We start from the raw sequence: 7,106 nt of genomic DNA, 5'->3' as shown, positions 1-7,106 counted from the left end.
CTCAAACGCGCCCCGCCAGACCCACAGGCGCCCGCGCCCACCGCCGGAAGTGCGGGGGCCCGAGGCGGGGCATGTGCATCCGGGGCTGGAGCTACGGAGACCGGGAGGTGGGGACTCCGGGCCTACGGGGAAGCCACCCGCGCCCGAACTACGGAGGCCGGGAGGCGGGGCGCGCGCTCCCTGGGGGATAGCGACCGGCGCCCAACATCCTGGACCTGGGCGCCCGCTGCCGCCCGCCTCGTGGGGACCCGAGATCCTCGCTGGCGGGAGCGGACAGAGCGGCCCCGATGTGGGCTGGAGGGAGTGGGTGGACATAGGGAAGACCCCCCCCCCGCCAAGAGTCTGGCCGCTGCGGGGGTGGGGGTGGGGGTGGTGGTGGCCAGGCCAGGTGGGAGCCACAGGTGGCGGGGCTCGTGCAGGGCACGTTCTGTGCGTGACTCATTTCTCAGGGGAGGAAGGCCGGTTCTCCGAGAGGCTCACGAACCCAGCATTCAATCCAACTGGTAAGGACCCTGTGTTGTATTTATCTCCCTGGATTTCCGGGCCCATCAAGATGGCCACAAAGTCTCCCCGACCGAGCCCGAGTGGGGCTCCTCTGCGCCTTCATCTCCACTGGGCTCCACAATTTTAGCGAGAATCCTACTGAGTCAGTTGAAAGAAAATCCGCCACCCTTGGTGTCTGCTCACCTTTGCTATCCGATCAGGTTACTCATCCTCGCCCTCCGTGTCTTACCATCCTGGCCTGCTTTCAACAAGAGTCCTGCTGAGTCCGTAGGAAGAATCCCCCTGGCCTTGTTTCCTCAGACCCAGGAAATTTTCATCCACTCGCCCTCGCTCTGCTCCTTGGCCATAACCCCCCACCCCCCCCCATCCTTGTATTCAGAGCTGACCCGAGTCTCTCCTCCAGCAAAAGCCCTTTGCAGTAGTCCTTCACACCTATCATTATAGTCCGGAATAAACATGCCTTCCTGTTTTAACTAGTGTCAATAACTTCTTTAATTTTTTCTTTAACAATAAGGAAACTGAAAACAATAGCTAAGATATGTTTATGTAGCTTCATGTGAAAAATACGGCTTCCAGGAAGTTGAGGCAAAAAGGGAAACTGGATAAGTAGGTACTAAAGGCAAAGAAGGAGCTTGGCATCTTGTGGGAAGTCAGACTTTGTCTGACCTCAGAACTCCCAAGAGGCAGGTGATGGCTTCTGACCTCCTAGGAGTTCCACTGTTTGACCCCTTTTTTGCCAAGCCCCTCTCTTTGACTCCCCTAAATCTTAAATCAGCCATTCCTTTGGTGGAAACGGCCTTTGCAAATGGCAGGTGTGTATTCAGTTTGAGGTTACTAAGTATAAAATTCATAGGCTTTGTTCTCTTGATCATGTTTCTAATCTGTATTTCCTTCCAGGCTCATGCATACTGTTGCATCCACACGACTCCTGAAACAGAATGCTACGGGCACCAGTGACAGTCACAACAAAGTTTATTACAATGAGAGGCAAGGCTGACCCATCGGGACCAACACTCTTGATAAGAGTGCGGCCCCGAACAGCCGGGGGACAGAGTTTTTATAACCAATCACATCGTTTTATCATCACCTGGGAACAAAACAAAGAAACAGGTTCCAGATGAGTTAACAGTTGCCTAATGAGGTGTTTACTTTAGACTTTCTGCCTCTAAGTTGCAACCAGTGGATCTCCTTGACCCTGCCTCTGATGCTCTTTTCTTTGAACTTTTGTTTCCTTAATTGGTGAAGCCTAATTTACAAGGGTATGAGGCGTAGTTTACCAGGGCAAAGCAAGGCTGTTCTCTCTTAACCTTCAGTGTCAACACAAAGCTGTTATTTTTCAAGCTAAGCATTAGCCCTACACTACAATTTAACCCTTACAATACAAAGGTATGACCTCCCTATCTTGACCCAGTGCCCAGGGACCTCTTCACCAGGAACCCTTTCAAAACTCTTTAGTTAAAGACCACTAGGATCACACCTGTGGTTAAACAGCATTTATGTTGCAGTAAGGAAGAACATCATGGGGAACCATGAGTTATCTCAGAGGAGTTAGAAAGAGCCTACTTGGCTCTTGGACTTCGAATGATTTGCGGTAGAGTCTCAGGGAGGGGGAGATTTGCTGTAGGTTGGATACTGTCAGAAAGTAAGGCAATGTGATGATTATTTTGTGGATGGCACAGCGATCTTGTTTTTGTCTGTGCTTAGACAACATGAAATGTCCTTTTTGTGTTGCAATTTATCATGGTCTCAGAATAATCTTGTCTGAAGTTAGTATTCTGTAAGATTGTTATGTCCTACGGGACAACAAAATGATGTAGCTGTGTCAGACCAGTTTGTAATAACATTGAGGCCTAGCTATGAAGGAAATATCGACAGAATCGAAGGTAGAAATACAGCCCCGCAACAATAGTCGAAGACTTCAATACTCCATTTACAATAACCTTAAGACTGAAAAAAAAGGGGGGGGGGGCTGACAAGTCCAGATTGACCAGAAATGGTATATTAAGGGGGCTGTGGACAAAAGTATCTCTTGGGCAGCTGCACGATGAATAGATCTTTTACAGTTTCACATATAGATCCACATAAATATAGTCAGCTGCTCTTTTACAAAGAAGCAAATACAATACAATGAGGCAAAGGTAGTCTTTTCAACAAATGGTGCTGGAGCAACCGGACCTCTGCATGTGCGCACACTCCCAAAGAACCTACGCGAAGGCCGTATTCTGTTCACAAGAAGTAACTCAAAATTCATCAAAGAACTATATGTAAAATACAAAATGATAAAACTCTCAAAAGATAACATAGAATATGGGGTGCCTGGGTGGCTCAGTCAGTTAGGCATCCTACTCTTGGTTTCAGTTCAGGTCATGATCTGATGGTTTCAATGAGTTTGAGCCCTGCATCAGGCTCTGTTCTGACAGCATGGGGTCTGTTCGGGATTCTCTCCCTCTCTCTCTCTGCCCCTCCCCTGCTTACACTGTCTATGTCTTTCCTAAAAATAAATAAACTTAAAAAAAAATAACATGAGATAAAACCTAGATGATCTTGAGTATGACAGTGACTTCTTACAATACCAAAGGCCTATCCATTAAAGAAATAATTGGTGAGATGGACTTTATTAAAATTAAAACTTGGGGTACCCGGGTGTCTTGGTTAAGTGTCTGACTTCTACTCAGGTCATGATCTCACAGTTTGTGAGTTCAAGCCCTGTGTTGGGCTCTGTGCTGACAGCTCAGAGCCTGGAGCCTGATTTGGATTCTGTGTCTCTCTCTCTCTGTCCCTCCCCTGTTGTGGGCTCTCTCTCTCTCTTTCTCATAAACAAACAAACAAACATTAAAATAAAATTAAAACTGCTCTACAAAAGACAATGTTAAGAGAATCAAAGGACAAGTCACCAACTGGAAGAAAATATATGCAGAAGACACATCTGACAAAAAATTGTTATACAAAAGACATAAAGAACTCTTCAAACTCAACAATAAGAAAACAACCTGATTTTTAAAAATGGTCCAAAGACCTTATCAGACACTTCACCAAAGAAGATGTATAGATGGCAAATAAGCAAATGAGAAGATGCTTGACACCATATGTCGTCAGGGAAATGCAAATTAAAACCACAATGAGACAATATTACACTATATTAGAATGGCTAAAACCCAGAATACTGACAAAAACCAAATGCTGGCAAGGATGTGGCGCAAAGGAACTCTCATTTATTGCTGATGGGAATGCAAATAGCACAACCACTTTGGAATACAGTTTGACAGTTTCTCATAAAACTAAATATACTCAATATATGATTCAACATTTGCACTGTTTAGTATTTGCCCAAAGGAGGTGGAAACTTATGCCCACACAAATATTTATTGCAGCTTTATTCATAATTGCAAAACTTGGAAGCAAACAAGATGTCCTTTGGCAGGTGAATGGATAAATAAACTTTAAGTAATCTTTACATCCAACATGGGAGTCAAACTTACAACCCTGAGATCAAGAGTCACCTGCTCTACCACCTGAGCCAGCCAGGCACCCCAGCAATGGAGTATTATTTAGTGCTAAAAAGAAATGAGCTTTCAAGCCATGAAAAATTTACTAAGTGAAAGAAGCCAAAGTTTATGTACTATATACTATAAGATATAGTATATGACATTCTGGAAGACTATATGATATTCTGGAAAAGTAAAAAGTATGAAGGCAGAGGGGCGCCTGGGTGGCGCAGTCGGTTAAGCGTCCGACTTCAGCCAGGTCACGATCTCACGGTCCGTGAGTTCGAGCCCCGCGTCAGGTTCTGGGCTGATGGCTCGGAGCCTGGAGCCTGTTTCCGATTCTGTGTCTCCCTCTCTCTCTGCCCCTCCCCCGTTCATGCTCTGTCTCTCTCTGTCTCAAAAATAAATAAAAAACGTTGAAAAAAAAAATTAAAAAAAAAAAAAAACTATGAAGGCAGAAAAAAGGTAAATGGTTTCCAAGGGTTGAGGTAGGGGAAGAGAAATAAGGAGAGAACAGAGGATATTCACAGAGGGTACCATAATGATGGATACTTGTCATTATATATCTGTCCAAACTCATAGACTATATAACACAAAGAGAGAACTATAATGTAAACTATGGACTTTAGGGGATTATGGTACATCAATGTAGATTTATCAATTGTAACAAATGTACAAGTCTGGAGGAGGATATTAATAGGGGGAGGCTGTGGACGTATGGGAGCTAGAAGGATATGGACAATCTCTGTACCTTCTCAATTTTGCTGTGAAGTTAAAACTTATAAAAAATTAAATTCTTAATTCCTTTTTTGTCCTTTTAATATTGAATTCAATATTTAATATTTAATATCCATATCATTTTAATAATATTTAATACCTTGCTCTTCTCTAATTTCCTAAGATGGAAGTTTAGATTATTGATTTTAGTTCTTTCTTCCCTTCTAAACAATGCAATCGATTCCATAAATTTCCCTTTAAACACTACTTTTACTGCATCTTACAAGTGTTTATAAGTTATATATTCATCATTCAATTCAAAATATATATTTTAATGTTTACTTATTTTGAGAGAGAACATGCGTATGAATGCGAGGGTGGGGTGGGGCACGGTGGGAGGGAGGGAGAGAGAGAGAGAGAGAGAGAATCCCAAGCATGCTCTGCACTGTCAGCGCAGAGCCCAGTGCAGGGCTGGATCCCACAAACCGTGAGATCATGACCTGAACTGAAATTGAGAGTCAGACGCTTAACCGACTGAGCCACCGAGGTGCCCCTATTTCATTGTATTCTTAAAATTTCCTTAAGACTTCTTCTTTGGCCCATGGATTATTTAGAACTGTGTTGCTTAATTTACGCGTGTTAGGGGCACCTGGGTGGCTCAGTTGGTCGAGTGCTGGACTTCTGCTCAGGTCATGATCCCATGGTTTGTGAGTTGGAGCCCTGCATGGGGCTTGCTGCTGTCAGCACAGAGCCTGCCTCAGATATTCTATCTCCTTCTCTGCTCCTTCCCAGCTTGCGCTCTTTCTTAAACAAACAAACAAACAAACAACAACAAAAAACCCCCACTTAATTTACAAGTGTTGATTTCCTGTTGTCTTTCTGATGATTTCTAGTTTGATTCTGTGTCCAGAGAACTAGGCTGTATGATTTAAGTTTTACTAAATTTGATTTGTTTTATGACCCAGGTTGTGACCTAGTTTGGCAAATGCTGCGTGGGTGCTTGAATAAAATGTGTACCTTCCTCTTTTGGGGTGAAACGTTCTATAATTGCCGATTGTCTCCAATGGTGGCATTGAGTGCACGGGAGCGAGCGGAAGGGTCTCGGTTGCTGCTTCCCGGTTGTCTCGCTCTGGTTGTTTCCTGGTTGAGTCCCAGAGTAGCACCTCCGCCCGGCCACGTTTCCCGAGACGACTCTGAGCTCCACGGTCTTTACATCACTTCAACATGGCCGCCCGCACGCCTGGGCGCCTGATGGGCGCCGCCATGTTGGCGCGGGCCAGCCATTTGGAGGGAGCCGCTTTTAGCGGCGAGCCATGTTAAGTACTCGCGAGCTAGGGCCAAGAAACCGCTGCTGGGCATGCGCACACCCAGGCGGCCCCGTGAGGAATCCCGCAGAGAGTGGGGCTGAGCGAGAGGGGCAGTCGGCCAGATTTAGTCGCCACCTGAGGTAAACGGCCGCTGTTTTGAGAGGGCGTGGGTGAGGAGTAGGTGGGTGCTGCGACGGGAGCGTCGGGCGATGCGTGGCGAAGCGTCGCTGAGGTCCGTGGTTAGCAATCCGGCCACTGACGGGGGCGGGCAGTGGATGCGGTAATGGGGTCGATGGGGTCTGGACGGTGGATCCGCGGGGAGGGATGGGGTCGGGGGGATCTCTGAGGGCGGGTCCGCGGGGAGGGATGGAGTCGATGGGGTCTGGACGGTGGATCCGCGGGGAGCGATGGGGTCGGGGTCGGGGGATCTCTGAGGGTGGAACCGGGGGGAGATGGGGACGGCGGGGTCCTGAAGGTGGATCCGTGAGGGAGAGATCGAGATGGTGGGATGTCTAACGGTGGATCTGCGGGGAGACACGGGGTCGTGGGGTCAGTAGAGGTGGGTAGCTGTTGAGAATGAGGACTGAGGGATACGAGGGCTGAGAGATTGAGATCTTAATTGATCTTGTCTTTTAAGCTTATCAGTTTGTTACTATTTGTTTTTTAAATTTAATTTTTTGATAAGAGTGTGTGAGTGAGCGAGGGGAAGAGAGAGAGGGAGAGTATCCCACTCAGGCTCTGCACTGTCAGCTTGGAGCCACAAGCAGACCTTGAGCTCACCCAAAGCGGGGCTGGAACTCAGAACTCAGACCCCAAGTTGGATGCTCAACCAGCCGAACCCCCCCAGGCGCCATATTTTTTTCTCCTTTCTTTTTCTTTCTTTCTTTCTTTCTTTCTTTCTTTCTTTCTTTCTTTCCTTCCTTCTTCCTTCCTTCCTTCCTTCCTTCCTTCTTTCCTTCCTTCCTTCCTTCCTTCCTCCGTCCTTCCTTTCCTTCCTCCCTTCCTTCTTCCTTCCTTCCTTCCTTCCTTTCCTTCCTCCCTTCCTTCTTCCTTCCTTCCTTCCTTCCTTCCTTTCCTTCCTCCCTCCCTCCCT

At 46.7% G+C, this 7,106-nt stretch overlaps 1 protein-coding gene across 1 annotated transcript in view; it reads left to right on the top strand.

The window, feature by feature from the left end:
- The first annotated feature begins 5,993 nt into the window (after positions 1–5,993).
- The window catches only part of ZNF484 (zinc finger protein 484), a 39,504-nt gene continuing 38,391 nt past the window's right edge, over positions 5,994–7,106 (top strand). The window contains exon 1 of the mRNA XM_049634302.1: positions 5,994–6,153. The gene's annotated coding sequence lies outside the window, so the exon portion shown is untranslated. The remainder of the gene's footprint in view (positions 6,154–7,106) is intronic.

The sequence above is a fragment of the Panthera uncia genome, chromosome D4 (genome assembly GCF_023721935.1).
Source record: "Panthera uncia isolate 11264 chromosome D4, Puncia_PCG_1.0, whole genome shotgun sequence".
Classification (NCBI taxonomy): Eukaryota; Metazoa; Chordata; class Mammalia; order Carnivora; family Felidae; genus Panthera; species Panthera uncia.
This window is presented reverse-complemented; position numbering and strand designations above follow the sequence as displayed.